The following is a 20,401-nucleotide window of genomic DNA, read 5'->3' as shown; positions in this document are numbered from 1 at the left end:
AACACGCCTACAGTCGAGTCATCTTAAGGTAATCCCTGTCATCTGACAGTGCTTTTCACAGATTTCAACAGCGAAGTGCAAATGGCTTTAGGTGAAAAACATAGCCGTCTACAGAGCTACAAAGACGCCTTGCCGGAGGGACGTTTACAAAATTGCGTTGTAGACAGGCGAAGCAGCTGCGCCCAGTATACAGAAACTGTACACTACAAACATAATTCCTACTTCTGTTTTCGTTTCCAACAGAAAACTGGCAAAATGAATAACCGCGCAATACCGGGTTTGTCAGCTTCTAGTTCACCGAAGCGTCATACACTGATCAGCCAGAATGCTATGACCATCTACCTAATAGTCAGTATGTCTACCTTTGCACGGATAACAGCGCAGATGAGTCGTGACATGGAAGCAATGAGGCGTAGTATGTCGCTGGAGGGAGTTGGCACCACACCTGCACACACACACACACACACACACACACACACACACACACACACAAGTTGTGTCAAGTTGTGTCACCTGGTTCAAAATGGCTCTGAGCACTATGGGACATCCGAGGTCATCAGTCCCCTAGAACTAAGAACTACTTAAACCTAACTAACCTAAGGACGACACACGCATCCATGCCCGAGGCAGGATTCGAACCTGCGACCATAGTGGTCGCGCGGTTCCAGACTGAAGCGCCTAGAAACGCTCACCTGGTTCCCGAAAAGGTGGGCGGTGAGCTCTGACGCCACGTTCAATCACATCCCAGATGTGTTCAATCGGGTTCAGATCTGGTGAGTAGAGGGGCCAGCACATCAATTGTTTTCCTTGAACCACTCCATCACACTCTTTACCTTGTGACATGGTGCGTTAGCTTGATGAAAAATGCCACTGTAATTGGGAAACATGAGGGGATGTAAGTGATCGGCAACCACGGTACGATACTCTTTGACCCTCATGGTATCTTGCACGAGCTGAAGTGGACCCGTGGATTCCCACGCCATTGTTGCCCACAGCCTAATGGAGCCGCAGCCAGCTTGTCTCCGTCCCGCTGTACAAGTGTCAAGGAGCTGTTCTTCTGGAAGACGACGGATTCGCGTCCTCCCATCGGCATGATGAACAAAGTATTCATCAGATCATTCAACTGCCACTGCTCCGATGTCCAGTATCTGTGGTCACGTGCCCATTTCAGTCGCAGTTGCTGACGTTGTTGTATCAACAATAGCACATGCGTGGACCTTTAGCTGCGGAACCCATCGTTAGGAGTGTTAAATGAACTCGTGTTGTGTCCAAGGAATAGAAAAGCAACTGGAATCACTCAACAGAGGAAAGTCCACTGGACCTGACGGGATACCAATTCCATTCTACACAGAGTACGCGAAAGAACTTGCCCCCCTTCTAACAGCCGTGTACCGCAAGTCTCTAGAGGAACGGAAGGTTCCAAATGATTGGAAAAGAGCACAGGTAGTCCCAGTCTTCAAGAAGGGTCGTCGAGCAGATGCGCAAAACTATAGACCTATATCTTTGACGTCGATCTGTTGTAGAATTTTAAAACATGTTTTTTGCTCGGATATCATGTCGTTTTATGGAAACCCAGAGTCTACTATGTAGGAATCAGCGATCGTGTGAGACCCAACTCGCTTTATTTGTTCATGAGACCCAGAAAATATTAGATACAGGCTCCCAGGTAGATGCTATTTTCCTTGACTTCCGGAAGGCGTTCGATACAGTTCCGCACTGTCGCCTGATAAACAAAGTAAGAGCCTACGGAATATCAGACCAGCTGTGTGGCTGGATTGAAGAGTTTTTAGCAAACAGAACACAGCATGTTGTTATCAATGGAGAGACGTCTACAGACGTTAAAGTAACCTCTGGCGTGCCACAGGGGAGTGTTATGGGACCATTGCTTTTCACAGTATATATAAATGACCTAGTAGATAGTGTCGGAAGTTCCATGCGGCTTTTCGCGGATGATGCTGTAGTATACAGAGAAGTTGCAGCATTAGAAAATTGTAGCGAAATGCAGGAAGATCTGCAGCGGATAGGCACTTGGTGCAGGGAGTGGCAACTGACCCTTAACGTAGACAAATGTAATGTATTGCGAATACATAGAAAGAAGGATCCTTTATTGTATGATTATATGATAGCGGAACAAACACTGGTAGCAGTGACTTCTGTAAAATATCTGGGAGTATGCGTGCGGAACGATTTGAAGTGGAATGATCAGTTTGCCGCCTGTACCGTTCTAAGCCGGCCTGTATGGCCGAGCGGTTCTAGGCGCTTCAGTCTGGAACCGCGCGACCGCTCCGGTCGTAAGGTTCGAATCCTGCCTCGGGCATGGATGTGTGTGATGTCCTTAGGTTGGTTAGGTTTAAGTGGTTCTAAGTTATAGGGGACTGATGATCTCACAAGTTAAGTCCCACAGTGCTCAGAGCCATTTGAACCATTTTTGTCCAAACAGTCTCCCAGCCTACGACGTCATAACCTCACGACATATGGAAGCGATTTCACCTTGGTTTCGCCACGTATTAAACACACTCACCAAAGCACTCCTCAAACACCCAAAAAGTCGTGGAGTTTCCGAAATGCTGGAACCCTTTACCAGAATTCTTATTATTAAACCAAATCGTCTTAAAGCAGAAAGAGAAAATTTTTTTTTCAAATCTAACTCAAAATTAGCCCACAAACCAGCTATAAAGATGCCGAGGCTCGAGGCCATCAGAATGTTCCCTCGGTCAAACTCAGACAGATCGTGTGTATAAGCGACACATTTGAATCAGAACTTGTTTCCACCCTTTGTGAAAGTCGTATATTATTATCGAGGACTCTACGTAGAAAATTCGACGAAAACGTTAGGTTTAGCCGTTTGTCACATAAGAGATACGTGAAAAGTTGTTGCTGGTTACAAACTTCATAAAAAAAAGTTGTTGCTGGTTGCAAACTTCATAAAGTTGCGTAATTTTACAACAGGAACTTTCCGTAAAAAGATTTACGTATTTTTTTCTGAGTCCCTCACAATCGCATTGCGCGATGATTCCCGCATCCAGCAGAGCGTATTCTCTGTTCGCAATTACTCCGATATAAGCGACACATTTGAATCAGAACTTGTTTCCACCCTTTGTGAAAGTCTTATATCATTATCGAGGACTCTACGTAGAAAATTCGACGAAAACGTTAGGTTTAGCCGTTTGTCACATAAGAGATACGTGAATCGGCAGTGCTACACGCAGAGGAAGTGATCATTAAATGCAGTCGCATGTAGATTAGCCGACACGTAATACCAAATTAAGGGACCCGCCTCTCCCCTTTACCAGACGGATGTCGGGCGTCTGCGTTCAGCGGAGTTCCTAGCATCCCTCGCGATAGGAATAGGCAGATAAAGCCGTGGTCGGGGGGGGGGGGGGGGGGGGGGTTGAAAAGCCAGGGGAGGCGAAATGTGTAAAAGAGGGATAGGGGGATGCGGGTTACCCAAACCACACGCCCTCGAAACCAGCTCATCGCGCCGGCTGTTAATTAAAAGCTAGTGAATGTTTCAGCTAACCCGTGCCGGCAGCTCGCTACACGGGCGCATCCGGCGAGAGAAGTTGCGCTCCGTGTACAGGAGTGTAGAGGTGGGTGGGGGGAGGGGTGAGGGGGCAGAGGGGGATTCGAGGAACGGCGCAACTGTAAAAGCCTCGCCGGCGAACCGCCTGTCCCGTCGCCTTCATTACAACCCCATTAATAACAGTTACCGCATCAGCAGGAAATAGAGCTGCAGCGAGGCAAGTTTATTGACCCAACATTCAGACCGCCCGAACGCGAATCCAGCTTACTGATAACAAACGAGAGTGGAGTGACACTCTCCCTCCGTCCTGGATGATCATTTAATTAAAACGTGAATCATGAAAACGATATAAATTTTGGTAACACGCTGCTTAAGAGACTAAGGCTGTTAGAAGCATATATCTTGTTCGAACAGAAATGTTTTTGTTGTGGTCTTCAGTCCAGAGACTGGTTTGATGCAGCTCTCCATGCTACTCTATCCTGTGCAAGCTTCTTCATCTCCCAGTACCTACTGCAACCTACATCCTTCAGAATCTGTTTAGTGTATTCATCACTTGATCTCCCTCTATGATTTTTAACCTCCAAGCTGCCCTCCAATACTAAACTGGTGATCCCTTGATGGCTCAGAATATGCCCTACCAGCCGATCCCTTCTTCTAGTCAAGTTGTGCCACAAATTTCTCTTCTCTCCAATTCTATTCAATACCTCCTCATTAGTTATGTGATCTACCCGTCTAATCTTCAGCATTCCTCTGTAGCACCACATTGCGAAAGCTTCTATTATCTTCTTGTCTAAACAATTTATCGTCTACATTTCACTTCCATACATAGCTATACTCTATACAAATACTTTCAGAAACGACTTCCTCACACTTAAATCTATACTTGATGTTAACAAATTGCTCTTGTTCAGAAACGCTTTCCTTGCCATTGCCAGTCTACATTTTATATCCTCTCTACTTCGACCATCATCAGTTATTTTGCTCCCCAAATAGCAAAACTCCTTTACTACTTTAAGTGTCTCATTTCCTAATCTAATTCCGGCGGCATCACCCGATTTAATTCGACTACATTCCATTATCCTCGTTTTGCTTTTGTTGATGTTCATCTTATATCCTCCTTTCAAGACACTGTCCATTCCGTTCAGCTGCTCTTCCAGGTCCGTTGCTGTCTCTGACAGAATTACAATGTCGTCGGCGAACCTCAAAGTTTTTATTTCTTCTCCCTGGATTCTAATACCTACTCCGAATTTTTCTTTTGTTTCCTTTACTGCTTGCTCAATATACAGATTGAATAACATAGGGGATAGGCTACAACCCTGTCTCACTCCCTTCCCAACCACTGCTTCCCTGCCGGCCGAAGTGGCCGCGCGGTTCTGGCGCTGCAGTCTGGAACCGCGAGACCGCTGCGGTCGCAGGTTCGAATCCTGCCTCGGGCATGGATGTGTGTGATGACCTTAGGTTAGTTAGGTTTAACTAGTTCTAAGTTCTAGGGGACTAATGACCTCAGCAGTTGAGTCCCATAGTGCTCAGAGCCATTTGAACCATTTGAACTGCTTCCCTTTCGTGTCCCCTGACTCTTATAACTGCCATCTGGTTTCTGTACAAATTGTAAATAGCCTTTCGCTCCCCGTAATTAACTCCTGCCACCCTCACAATTTGAAAGAGGGTATTCCGAACAGAAATAACCCTAGAAAACAGACCTATTGAACAAGTATCTCACTTTCAGTACATTGACTCTGACATGACACTGATCTTGATATCGATCAGAAGCTGAATAACTCGCAAGTTCTATGTGGAAAAAGCGAAGAACAGTCTCTAGGAAAAAGAGAAATATTAAAATGAAATTATATGAAAGTATCGCTGTGTCGGTTTTGTTTTACGCCTCAGACACAGGTGTGAGGGGTGGTAAACACATTATGAGGGCTATTCGGAAAGTAAGGTCCGACCCGGAAGCCACATAGAAACCACAGCGAAAATCCGATAAAGTTTCGTACAGACGTCTTGAGCAGTCTATCTAGTACGCCTGTTGACCGCGTCACGTTGGTCTTTTCTCAGCACACAGTGAGCGTGTAAACTTACCTAGGTAAGTAGTGTCTCCCGCCAGGTATGACGGCCTGTGAGAGATTTTGCCTGATGTCATGCATCCCACATAACATAACTATCAGGCGTTCCTTCTTCACGACAAATCTGGGCCACTCTCTGCAGGGGCAATGAAGATGCTCCAGAAGCGTAATCCCGTAATTGGCTGCCCCTGAGTTTCTTCTCGGCTCACATGAACCACTGGCTATGAAGACAACATTATGGCACAGACAAAGAGCTGCAGACCAGCGTAGAGAATCTGCACAAAGCACATGCGGCTGCCTTCCGTAATGAGCGTATTGGAAAGTTGGTACAATGCTACGGTAAATGTCTAAGTTGAATGGTGGATTATGTGTAGAAGTAACTGGAAGGTGTAGCTAACTGTTGCAAATAAAACATTTTTGATTTTTACAGTGGTTTCCACTACACGAACAATCGGACCTTTACGGAAGACGTATGTTTCAAGAATTAGCCTTAAATTATGAAGAGTTTTCGAAAACTGCAAACTCCTAAAGAAAGAAACAGGCGAAGGAAGCCTATGAGCTGTTGCATGCAGAAATATGTACATTATTTGATAAATGATGCAGTAGGGGAGTAAAGATGGTGGAGGACTGAGATATAAAAATGACAGTCAGGTGTGCCAATGAGGTACAGAACATAAGTTATGAACTGATTTCGAGATAGGCACTTCACATCTGCACCAGTTCACATATTGGGCAATCCACAACCTGACAGCAATGTTTGACATTCCTTTATGCGATAAAAGAATTGTATTAATGTGATGAAGTAATACACACATTGTGCTTCTGTTGCAAGCTAACCTGGAACGGTCAAAGCAATAAATCAGTTATATGTGAAACAATCATGTATCATCATGTCCGCCGCTCGTGGTCTCGCGGTAGCGTTCTCGCTTCCCGCGCACGGGGTTCCGGGTTCGATTCCCGGCGGGGTCAGGGATTTTCACCTGCCTCGAGATGACTGGGTGTTTGTGTTGTCCTCATCATTTCATCATCATCCAGGAAAGTGGCGAAATTGGACTGAGCAAAAGTTGGGAAATTGTATGGGCGCTGATAACCACGCAGTTGAGCGCCCCACAAACCAAACATCATCATCATCAATCATGTATCATTTGAGCGCTTCGTTACTCTATGATCTAAGTTCGACAACTGTACTTCTGAAGAAAGGTAAATACAATAATCTGTTTCCGTATGTAAGGCATACCGAACAAATAAATTATCATCCGGCTCATAAAGACGCGACTGCGGCAAGCATTAGTCGGATATAAATAGTGAAATCGATATTTATGCTACGTTTCTTGACTTCCAGAAAGATTCATATATAGTTCCGGGCCGTAACTGAATGAACCAAACAAATTATTAGTGAGTATGCATTTGGAATGGAAACCTCTTATGCCACAAAACTCAATACTTGGTTCTTAAATGTAAAGACATCGTCAGAAGCTTTAATAGGGTCTCATGTAAGTCCAGTAAGCGTGACACAACTGATAATGTCCACAAAACAGATTTATGCTTATAGATATTTAAGGTGCGTTAACATTCTAGTGGTAGCAAAACTAACTGGATCGCTTGGACCTCGTGTGGTTGAAATGTTAACACTCATATGCAAGACATCATCTGCAGGGATGCTCCTGAGTTATGGATATTCTGCAAGGGAGAACAATGATATTACACAATGACAGATCTAGTCGAACGCCTTATAACGCATAGTTTCCTCGATCACATGTAATTAACACTCTGTTATACGGGTGTTATTTAAAACGGAGACAGATAACTTCTGTCCTCTGTCTTCTGAATATTGCTCATGTCATTCCGATTCTCGGCTTCTGTCATTACGCAACAGACATTTTGTGTTCAATTAATCGCCGCTGTTACTTATTGGCATAACGAAAAAGTTGCCGGAAGATGTCGCCTGTCGCAGAGATCAGACGAGATAAAATTCTTGTTTAGCTCTTCAAAGAATTATGAGCAGTGACGCCAGAAGGTGGATAACGAACGAGAGGAAATCGCTCTAATACGTAAATCATACGGCCTGGTTGTAAATAAATTTAATAATGACTTGCAAATTAATTTCATGCTGTACAGCCAAGGCAAGAGAGCATCAAAGGAGTTCACCAGCTTCCTTCTTTAGAGGTTGCTCTCCCACTCTTCTGCCACAAAATTGGTGGTATCGTTCTCCTACAGAAATAAGAAAGTTCTGGAAAGCTTTCAGCGGAGCCAAAACTGTTGATGGTAAATGCTAAAGATTGTAATTACTAACCCATCAAAATTCTACAGACCATTAGGTGATACTGCAAAGGCAAATTGAATTATTCAAGTAATTTTTTTTTTTCTGAATGCTGTCTCACTCTATCATTACACTATTTGATAACACACATATATAATGAGTCATTCACCTAACGAAATGGTGTGTACCAAATGACGATTCATACTGTGGAGGTTTTAAATTTCAGCTACCCGCTACTAAAATGTGTGAACGAGAATATACAAGAAGCAGAGCCTTGATTCGAGTTTATCAACGGTATATACTGCACCAATTAAGGGTTGAAAATATTTCTAGATTGTGCATACCTCATTATATTTACATTAATTTTTACTTCCGCTTTGAAAATAATACACTCCTGGAAATTGAAATAAGAACACCGTGAATTCATTGTCCCAGGAAGGGGAAACTTTATTGACACATTCCTGGGGTCAGATACATCACATGATCACACTGACAGAACCACAGGCACATAGACACAGGCAACAGAGCATGCACAATGTCGGCACTAGTACCGTGTATATCCACCTTTCGCAGCAATGCAGGCTGCTATTCTCCCATGGAGACGATCGTAGAGATGCTGGATGTAGTCCTGTGGAACGGCTTGCCATGCCATTTCCACCTGGCGCCTCAGTTGGACCAGCGTTCGTGCTGGACGTGCAGACCGCGTGAGACGACGCTTCATCCAGTCCCAAACATGCTCAATGGGGGACAGATCCGGAGATCTTGCTGGCCAGGGTAGTTGACTTACACCTTCTAGAGCACGTTGGGTGGCACGGGATACATGCGGACGTGCATTGTCCTGTTGGAACAGCAAGTTCCCTTGCCGGTCTAGGAATGGTAGAACGATGGGTTCGATGACGGTTTGGATGTACCGTGCACTATTCAGTGTCCCCTCGACGATCACCAGTGGTGTACGGCCAGTGTAGGAGATCGCTCCCCACACCATGATGCCGGGTGTTGGCCCTGTGTGCCTCAGTCGTATGCAGTCCTGATTGTGGCGCTCACCTGCACGGCGCCAAACACGCATACGACCATCATTGGCACCAAGGCAGAAGCGACTCTCATCGCTGAAGACGACACGTCTCCATTCGTCCCTCCATTCACGCCTGTCGCGACACCACTGGAGGCGGGCTGCGCGATGTTGGGGCGTGAGCGGAAGACGGCCTAACGGTGTGCGGGACCGTAGCCCAGCTTCATGGAGACGGTTGCGAATGGTCCTCGCCGATACCCCAGGAGCAACAGTGTCCCTAATTTGCTGGGAAGTGGCGGTGCGGTCCCCTACGGCACTGCGTAGGATCCTACGGTCTTGGCGTGCATCCGTGCGTCGCTGCGGTCCGGTCCCAGGTCGACGGGCACGTGCACCTTCCGCCGACCACTGGCGACAACATCGATGTACTGTGGAGACCTCACGCCCCACGTGTTGAGCAATTCGGCGGTACGTCCACCCGGCCTCCCGCATGCCCACTATACGCCCTCGCTCAAAGTCCGTCAACTGCACATACGGTTCACGTCCACGCTGTCGCGGCATGCTACCAGTGTTAAAGACTGCGATGGAGCTCCGTATGCCACGGCAAACTGGCTGACACTGACGGCGGCGGTGCACAAATGCTGCGCAGCTAGCGCCATTCGACGGCCAACACCGCGGTTCCTGGTGTGTCCGCTGTGCCGTGCGTGTGATCATTGCTTGTACAGCCCTCTCGCAGTGTCCGGAGCAAGTATGGTGGGTCTGACACACCGGTGTCAATGTGTTCTTTTTTCCATTTCCAGGAGTGTATTTCTAGATTGTGCGTACCTCATTATATTTACATTAATTTTTACTTCCGCTTTGAAGATAATATAATGAATTGCTCCATGAATATAAAAGATGGGTGCATGTTCTCGACTATTGCAAAACCATTTTATGACCACATCTGTTTGTAAAATAACCAAGAAGAAAATCGTAAATGAATGAGTGAACTGGTACCAGCCATCACACAATTGCTTACTAATAACTATTGCACGTATCGTGGGATTAACTGTATCGGTGGAACCAGTTAGCAGTCAATTGCATTTAATCGTGGCAGCAGAGCGCGAAATGGATTTCTTTACTGTTGCTTTAGTCTTTCATAGAGACGTAGGCCTGCACAGTTTTCAGCCATTCTTCAGCTATACCGTTATTATTATATATTAATTATAAAAGAGACGTGTTCAACTACTCCGTAAAGTGAGTCTGAAACAAAACCGCGCTACGTTAAAGAGAAGATTAAGGGTTTTCAAGTTATCATTGGTATTGCTTCTTCTTGGTATATCCCAGCTGTCCTCTTTCAGCGGTCCAGTAATTATGTCATAATGTCATCACAGTTCCATCTTTGATGACAGTTTTGTTTTCTAGTCCACTTTATTTCACACTCCCCTCGGACTAGTCCTCTTCTTCCCCCAAACTGCTTCCTTCTGTACCGATGCTACGTAAGTCAGGTAGTTCCTCGTTACTACCGCGTAGTGGTGAATGTAGTCCTATTCGTTCACTAGTATGGTGACAGGATGGTTAGTGTGATGGAACGCTGGAAAACTACGGGAAGTTCACGTCTAGGGAATGTAGTAAAGAGTTGTTATGAGATTCAAGGCTGAGAGATGGCGTTCGTGGGAAATGGGAGGTGACTGAAGTTCGATATGGAGATACATGGAAGACAGGATGAAGTTGCAGTTGCTTCTTTAGGATGTCTGTATAAGCGTATTTCGTTATGTTCATTGATTTTTTTATGATCTTTCTTGCTTATTTTGAGTAATTTTTGCAGAGTTCAACTTCTGTACTGCTTGTTCTCGCCAAAAGATACATTTCCTTTTCCTTGCACAAGCTTCTTTAATCTCTCCAGCGTTCCATGACTTTTTACATGGCTGTCAAACGTCTTTTCAGATTAGATCACATAAAAAGGTGTTTTCAAATTATTAAGTTTACGATGGAATAGATTAAATTTTATGTCAGCATTTAGTTCATTATAAATTTCATCCCAGGTCGTCTCTTGTGAACTATTCTTAAAAACATTTGTCCTGAAATCATTAAGTGTTTTGATTTGCATTAAGGTGTATACATGTTGCAGAGTAATGGAGAATATCTGTTTTACGTCTTAGTGATGGAACAATTTCACATTTATTTTCCATTATTTTATCAATTCAAGAATTGATTACAATTAAATCTGTAATTATATCCTTGTTTCATTTTTAGCAAAAAAAATGCTTCCCATATTGTTGTAATTAGTCTTGTTCAGTCTTCGAAGACATCACGTACCATGTACGAGTAGTAAGTAAATCCTCAGACAGTGAGAGACACGGTTCCAGAAATCGAAGTCACATTTCATTTGTTGTTTTACAGCACTGTTGATACTGTCATATTAAAGCAGTCGCAAAAAAGTAATGAAGGTTTGTCAAGTCTTGCCTCTGTCTGCTAGACCACAGACCAGGAAAAAGCCTTTATTCAGATTACACTAGGGTATCACGGAAAATGAAACGGAAATATCGAGATAAAACCAGACAAATGCGTTCTTCTGCAATAATTAAAACATGATTTCCAATTTAAAAACCCTAATTTTTGCTGTTAATTAATAAAAATTTATTTAATGTAAAATATCAACCTCTTCCTCTTCGCAACGCTTTTTTTCTTAATAACGTCAGATTTCTTTCTTTAAGTCTTGTTTCACATGTCAAGTGTATTGTTAGCTGGTGTTATCGAATCACTGATAAAAAAAAGTCCACGCAAAAAGTGTGCAAAAGTCCCGTTCTGAACCATTTTATCGCGTGCAGCTGACTTCGTTCCTCCCAGTTTCCATATCACAAACACTGCGACGTTCCCCGTTAAATTTTCTGTTAAAGTTTGCCTGAAATGCTCTTCATCCGAAAAGACTAGAGCTTGGTAGCATATTATTTTAAAACTCAGGTTTAGAAGTGGAGTCGAGACGTCTGTAGAAAAACCAACAAACAGTGAATAACACGTGATATACAGGGCATTTATAAATTAGTTATACAAAAGTAACTTTTAATTGTAAAGGGTAAATATATTACACAGATGTTCGATACAGCTCTGAATGTGGTATATTTTCAAGTTTTATTCCTGTCTAACACTGCTGGTTCCCAACGTTATCGCTAAGTGGCATTCTCGAATGAGTTATTACAACAGTCATCAAGGAGTTGTATAACGTTGCAGAGGGTACATAGTGTTGTTGATGGTTCCATGAGTCCAAATTCGCTACTGCAGTTCGGAGACAATTCAGGATTAAATATTGCAAGCCACCACTTCAGAGATAAACTGTTATTGATTGGTGCAAGTGTTTCATTGAAACTGGCTGTGTATCACAGAGGATGCCGGGTCAGGATCGGCCATTATTCTGAGACGCAGCAATTGAACATGTTCGGCAGTCTTCTTACAAAAGGTAGTCACATTGAACAATTGTAAATAAAATTTGGAGAAGTGCTGCACTGAGCGCTGTATCAAACATTTCTGTAAGCTATTTACGTTTTTCGCAGTCACAGGTTACTCTTGCACCCTCTATGTCATTAGGTGGAGAAGGAAAGTGGCGTATTCAGATGATAGTAATGTTATATGACACGCTTCAGGTCCATGTGGGATAAAAAAATCATTTCCAACTCAGCAGTAACAGTGCTAACATTTTCTGATGGAGTACTGTTTGCATTTGGGCGACGATGCGAAGTGCTTTACTTTCGTTTGCCTTATTTCCTAGTGAAACCCTTTCAGCTCAATAAAAATCCGGCACCTAACATGGCCGACATGCCTTACTTGTAACTACGAGGGCAGTTCAATAAGTAATGCAACACATTTTTTTTCTGAAACAGGGGTTGTTTTATTCAGCATTGAAATACACCAGGTTATTCCCCAATCTTTTAGCTACACAACACTATTTTTCAACGTAATCTCCATTCAATGCTACGGCCTTACGCCACCATGAAATGAGGGCCTGTATGCCTGCACCGTACCATTCCACTGGTCGATGTCAGAGCCAACGTCGTACTGCATCAATAACTTCTTCATCATCCGCGTAGTGCCTCCCACGGATTGCGTCCTTCATTGGGCCAAACATATGGAAATCCGACGGTGCGAGATCGGGGCTGTAGGGTGCATGAGGAAGAACAGTCCACTGAAGTTTTGTGAGCTCCTCTCGGGTGCGAAGACTTGTGTGAGGTCTTGCGTTGTCATGAAGAAGGAGAAGTTCGTTCAGATTTTTGTGCCTACGAACACGCTGAAGTCGTTTCTTCAATTTCTGAAGAGTAGCACAATACACTTCAGAGTTGATCGTTTGACCATGGGGAAGGACATCGAACGGAATAACCCCTTCAGCGTCCCAGAAGACTGTAACCATGACTTTACCGGCTGAGGGTATGGCTTTAAACTTTTTCTTGGTAGGGGAGTGGGTGTGGCGCCACTCCACTGATTGCCGTTTTGTTTCAGGTTCGAAGTGATGAGCCCATGTTTCATCGCCTGTAACAATCTTTGACAAGAAATTGTCACCCTCAGCCACATGACGAGCAAGCAATTCCGCACAGATGGTTCTCCTTTCCTCTTTATGGTGTTCGGTTAGACAACGAGGGACCCAGCGGGAACAAATCTTTGAATATCCCATCTGGTGAACAATTGTGACAGCACTACCAACAGAGATGTCAAGTTGAGCACTGAGTTGTTTGATGGTGATCCGTCGATCATCTCGAACGAGTGTGTTCGCACGCTCCGCCATTGCAGGAGTCACAGCTGTGCACGGCCGGCCCGCACGCGGGAGATCAGACAGTCTTGCTTGACCTTGCGGCGATGATGACACACGCTTTGCCCAACCACTCACCGTGCTTTTGTCCACTGCCAGATCACCGTAGACATTCTTCAAGCGCCTATGAATATCTGAGATGCCCTGGTTTTCCGCCAAAAGAAACTCGATCACTGCCCGTTGTTTGCAACACACATCCGTTACAGACGCCATTTTAACAGCTCCGTACAGCGCTGCCAGCTGTCGGAAGTCAATGAAACTATACGAGACGAAGCGGGAATGTTTGAAAATATTCCACAAGAAATTTCCGGTTTTTTCAACCAAAATTGGCCGAGAAAAAAAATGTGTTGCATTACTTATTGAACTGCCCTCGTATGTAGAGGCGGTAGCTGAGATGTGTTCCTGCGTACGGACGATAGTTCCTCTTACTCCTTGGTATGTACATTACAGAAAGTCTGCTAATCCGAAATGTTACACTTTCACATCTCCTCCCCTTACGATCAAACACTAATAATCAAATTTACTTCCATTGCCAGACTTCGAACCGGTTATCCCGACCCAAGTTCAGACGTCCACGAGTGCGCTAGCGATCTCGGCTAAGGAGAGTTCCAGAGGCGTGAGTGCCAAGCACCTGTCAAATCCACGGGCAGACGCTCAAGCGGCCAGTGCCCTCGTTTTATTTCCAGGCAAGTATTCAAATGTTTGCGTGGTACCTCTCGGGAAAGGAAAAAAGAAGAAGAGTCGGAGAGGGAGACGGGGTGTGGCTGGGCGAAGGCAGGTGCACAGCTGGAGGGCCCTCGCGAGCGGCAGCTGTTTATCCCGGCCAGCGCCGGAGCAGAAGGACCTCTTGTGTCCCGCCAGCAGCGCGCAGGTGTCTGCGCTGGAGAACCACCGGACACCTTGCGCTATGGACACGTGCCGCGCACGTGCGCCCCACAGCCTCGCTTGCGAGTGCCGAGTGTTTAGTCTGCGCTGGACGTGGTATACAGCATGCGTGCCCCAGGCTCTCTTTCGCTCTCCACCGAGTAACCTGCACCGGTTTCTTCGGGTCACCGTCACATGTCAGGCCGGCCTATGGTTGGTGGAGAATGAATGAAAACTTTTATTCCAGAAGCAGCAATCGTGCGAAAACCTGCCTCCGATCGTTGAACATCAGTGGTCGTTAAATTGTTGTGCTCGGGCAACAGGCGGCCCAAATCAAGTTTTCGCGCCGCCCGCGGTTCTCAGCTGTATTTTATAATACCTAATATGCAACTAGTAACTAACAGTCAAATCCAAAAGCGTCAACTAACATTAAGAGCTTCTTAAAAATGTAGTTTTCCTGTTCAGTATCTAACAAAAATAAAGGGACAGTAAGGTGTGATTAGTTTTAACTGCGTTGATGAATTCGGCCGTAATGTAAGTAAAGTCGACTGCTTACTTCATGCGTCCAGGGGTAAGCAGCACGGCAACTAAGGATCTGGGAATGTGAGAGGAGGAATGTGTTTTGTTTATCTGACAACGCACGGGCGTGTGCAAATAGTACCGATCAGCTGCTCTGGTATAAATTCTGACGCGAAAGTAACATGCATTCGAGAATGCTTATTTCAGAGACGGTCATCTTCAAATGCGACATTAAATCAGTTGAGGCTGTCGTACTACAGTGCAATGATTAGAAAAAACTAGCTTTTAGATCATTTATCAAACTTTTGTGATGGAGTCTTATAGTCAATAGTGTATTTAAATAAACTTTCAAATATTTATTAATCTAAGTTATTCACTTAATTAGCACAATCAACAATTGTTCATTGCACGACTATATGGTCACAACAGTTATACCCTTGAGGTTGGCAGCAATCTGAGACAGACAACAGTCGACACGAAGTGTACCTATCATTATGTTCAGCACTTATCGCGTCCTAGCTAGACTGTTCGGGGCTAATAACATACCACTTTACCTTATTAATAATAAGCTACTTATGACGAACTAGGTGCGCCCCATAATGTCAGTATTGGCTCTAGAGCAATAAAGTTTTACGACCACTGTTCTAGATATATGACGTGAATTCTAGATGTCGCATACGCGCACGTCCATATGTCTGTAGTTAGAACTTCTATACATCTGACCAATACAGTATCTGTTGTAAAGTAATCCTTCATCAATGTAAAATAATCCATGGATGAATAAATCACTATACTGTACTATACCATACTACACCACAATACACTATTCAAGGAAAAGTGCTCTCACCCACACGCTTCACAATGATTCAAAAATGGTTCAAATGGCTCTGAGCACTATGCGACTCAACTTCTGAGGTCATCAGTCCCCTAGAACTTAGAACTACTTAAACCTAACTAACCTAACGACATCACATACATCCATGCACGAGGCAGGATTCGAACCTGCGACCGTAGCGGTCGCGCGGTTCCAGACTGTAGCGCCTAGAACCGCTCGGCCACTCCGGCCGGCGACAATGATTCACGGAGCGTATATTTCATTATCATCTTAAACAGTTTCCAGATCCAGGCTGGGTCTGTTTGGAACATTACCTCGCCATCTAGTCCTGTTTTCCCATCAAATTTATGTGTTCACTCTGCTCCAGTAGTCGCCTCTTTTTCATTTCACTCCTCCACACCTTCCAGCCGTCTATTCCTTGGTCTTCCTCTTGGTCATTTCCTTCGCATCTCCATTTCATGTATGTTCTTGGAAATCCTCTTTCTTCTTTCATTCCCTTCAAGTGCCCATATCGCCTTAGCCTTGAAGCTACTATCTTGCTCAGCGGTGGCTCTGCTTTCACTATTTCCCTTACCCTTTCGTTCCTCATCCTAGCTCGCCTTGTTACTCCTACCCCACTTTTGGGGAACTGCATTTCACACGCCTGTGATTTGCTTATATCTCCCTTCTTCATTACCTGCGTTTCAGATGCATGGGTCACAATTAGGATGTAGAACTACTTCCTTGCTCTCCACCTCCTTCAGCAGTTCACGTCCCGTCCTTACTCCGGTAGTTGGTCTATCCTTCTTTCTATTCGTAACCAAGATTTCACATTCATTTGTATTAAATTTCGTTCCATATTGTTTCACATGTTCTTCCCAAGCATCCGGTTTTTCCTGAATTTCCTCCTCCCTGTTAGTCTTGATCGTCAAGTCATCGGCGAACGTCATTGGTTTCATCCTGTCTGCTCTAGTTATCTCATCCATGTAGAGGGGAGGCGACAACGCACTGCCTTGTTCCACATCATTTGTTTGCTAGAACCAATCCGTCCTCTCATTTTTCACTTCCACACAACTCAGGGTTTTTGTCTCTTTTTCCACTCCCTTCCTTTTTAGTGCTTACCAGACCTTTTCTCCACAGACGCTAACAAATGCCTTTCCTATATCGAGAAAGGCCAGCACTAAGTTTTCCCCATATTCATAGCAGTGCTTTTGTGCCTGGTCATTGCAAAAGTACTATCCTACGAAGCATCGCACTTTGTGACTGGATTTAGAATTTCGTGATAGGGAGGAGGCAGCATGTTATCTTGGATTGAGCATCATCGACAGAACCAGAACAGGCATGGCCCAAGGAACTATGTTGGGATCCTTGTCGTTCATACTGTATACGAATTAGCAGACAATGTTAATTGTGACGTCAATCTTTTGCAGATGACGTAGGTATCTATTTTGAAATAATAACTGACAAAAAATTCACAAATATCGAAACCCAAAAAAATTCGCCACCACGCTCTGAAGACCACGCGATAGTCGACCGACCGCCGTGTCGTCCGCAGTCATTCATCGTCGGATGTGGTATGGAGGGGCATGGGGTGAGGTCACCATTCTCCCGGCCGTTGTCAGTTGTCAACGTTCCGTCCTTGTGTCCGCTAACTCAAGTAGATACTCAGTTGGCATCATGAGGTTCAGTAACCCCAGTCCAGTTACTCCACCAGTCAAAATTTCCTGGCATGACCAGAGATCGAACACGTGTCCCCCAGCATGAGTGGCGGTAGCGTTGACAACTCGGCTACGATGGTGAAAGTATCCAGTCACGCATTGATACAATTTCAAGTAAACGCTGTCAGTTTGTTTTAAACTCATAAATGTAAACCCTTGGCATTACACAAAATGAAAAGAATTAGTACCCTAAGACTACAATAGACTGTAACAATTTGTAGGGATGTGAAATGGAATGACCTTATAGTTTCAGTCGTAGGTAAGGCGGGTAGTACACTTTGGTTATGCGGCGGTTCTGGAACAATGAATTTTATAAAGGGCACTACCCGTAAATCACTTCTGCGTTTCATTTTAGAACATATACCAAATCGGACTAACGGGGTGGGAGGGAGTGGCGGGGGAAATCTAACATTAACAGAGAGGGTGGCACGAATGTTCACAGATTTGTTTCACTCACGGGAGAGGCTCACGAAAATGTTTCAAAATCTAAACTGGCCGAAGATGAAAGATAGACGCCCGTTAGCTGGTGAAAGCCATTTCGCAGTGTTTCTGAAGTCACTAATAAATGAAGAAACCAGAGATATTCTTCATCCCGCTACATATTGCTCCCGCAGATGAGATTAATTGCCGTACTCACACAGGAACTTTGAGCATTCATTCTTCCCGCATTTCTTGGGCAGCGTATGGAGCATGATGGAGCAGGGCTAGCAGATGTAACTGTTCTTAATCAAATAACAGCACCAGTTACACTTTTATTTTCGATCACTACTACCTTTGGACCGGTTTCGACCACCGAGGCCATTCCGACAAGCATAGCGTTGTGGGAGCTCATACACATCATGGTCAGACATGTGAAGAGGCAGAGGTTAAATAGGGATGTGGTGAGTTACAGGGAGGGCCTTTAGAGGGCAGGGAGGGTGGAGAGGGTTAAATAATAAAGGACAGAAGTATAATGCTTTAAAAGAAAAATAAAATACGAATTACATGTAATTAAAATTATTTACATTGACACATAAAAGAAAACATCGTAAAAAGCAGCAACAACAAATAAAGTAAAGACAACAGACGGCGCTCAGAGAAGCTAAGGCGAAATAAGTGCCGACTTTGGAAAGTCAGCGACGGCAAACAATTGGAATCAGCTATTGCACTTCTGTATGCAAACAAGATATTTGCTTGAGTTACAGAGCGTGGCCATGTTGTTTAGAACAAGTTAGGCAACACATTGTACAACGATAAATGATGGAACTAGATCCGTTTACATTGCACTATATCGAACACATACTGAAAAGGATCAAGATATACAATGTTCCTTTTTTTAAGTTTTTCTGTTCGTTACGAATTTTGTTCCCATTGTGGTGCACATGGTTATGAACTTCTATTTGCTCCTGGTCGTCCATACTCGTATCTTTCTCTATTTTATAAAAAATCGAAATGTTATTGTTAATATTAGTAACACTATGTCCTCATGTGATTAGACGGGAAGCAGAGGTGTGTTCCTTGTAGTGATCGAAAATAAAAGTGCAACTGATGCTGTTATTCGACTCCAACCATATTAAGTACTCTCTGCCACACACTTAACAGTGGTCTGCGTAGTGGATATGTATGTTTAGATGGATGTAGATAAAAATTCCGTCACTACTCGCTTAGAAAAACAGCATGAATGAACAATACACATATAGAAATGGAAAACACCGTCATATGTCGGCAAATGAGCGTTGTTTGATGTCGGTTACCTTGTAAAGGAAAGCCATGTGGCTAATTCAGCATGAGCAACCACTAAGTCCTACCTCGTATCCAGGACCGCCGCAGCGGATCCGTTAAGGATACTCTGTGATACGGGATGTGATTTGAACGTGGCAGTTAAAATTGGCTCACACAAAGAAGCCAAGTTAATGCAGAACAGGTTTATTAAAACCGGTAATAATTAAACTGGCCAGTGTGCCGCCCACGGCGGCAATGACTTCCGTTTAACCATCCGCTTCGGGCAAGCACCGCTCTAATTACTCTCAGTACTCGCGGAAACCCGGTTTTGCAACGTTAAACCGCCGGAAACCGTTCCGTATTAGGACACATCCGCTAAGCGGTTTGTAATTATCGCCAATGGAAACGAGAGAATAATCAGTCACTCATCTGGCAGGCTTTGAATAAGTCAGGAGTGCTAAACAGATACTGGGCACCAGCTCATGAATTCTTGTCCGAGGTGCCGTATATTTCCACCGGCTGTCAGCGACCGCTTGCCCGCGATAAAACTAAAGGCCTCGTAGGACCACTTACTGGAAGAAATGAAATGTTACTCGATGGTCATCTTTACCAAGAGAACCTAATGGTACTGAATTGATGTTGTAATAAATCAATACTGCCTCCAGTTGGTAAACAAAATAATAAACGTAATTTTATTAGCAGAGGTTCGAGTCCTCCCTCGGGCATGGGTGTGTATGTTTGTCCTTAGGATAATTTAGGTTAAGTAGTGTGTAAGCATGGGACTGATGACCTCAGCAGTTAAGTCCCATAAGATTCCACACACATTTAAACATTCTGAATTCTATTAGCAACAAATGGTTCGAATGGCTCTGGGCACTATGGGACATAACATCTGAGGTGCCAAGACGTGGGCACTTACATGTCAGCTTACCAACATTAGTATTAATAATAAAGGGACTGGAAAGGGCATCAGATCATGACTCTATTAAATTATGATAAATATGAGGCACTCTCGAGCAGTATTCCCTGCATGTCTGCATGGCTGAGCCACTAACTTAAAGCCTTGGTGAAAAGTGTCGGAAGTTGACATTTGTGGAATATAAAGTCTGCAGATGGCCGTAGCTCGCCGAGCCGCCGTGGTCGGCAGGTAGCGGTC

This window comes from Schistocerca cancellata, chromosome 2 (assembly GCF_023864275.1).
Source record: "Schistocerca cancellata isolate TAMUIC-IGC-003103 chromosome 2, iqSchCanc2.1, whole genome shotgun sequence".
Taxonomy (NCBI): domain Eukaryota; kingdom Metazoa; phylum Arthropoda; class Insecta; order Orthoptera; family Acrididae; genus Schistocerca; species Schistocerca cancellata.
Note: the sequence above shows the minus strand (reverse complement) of the source record.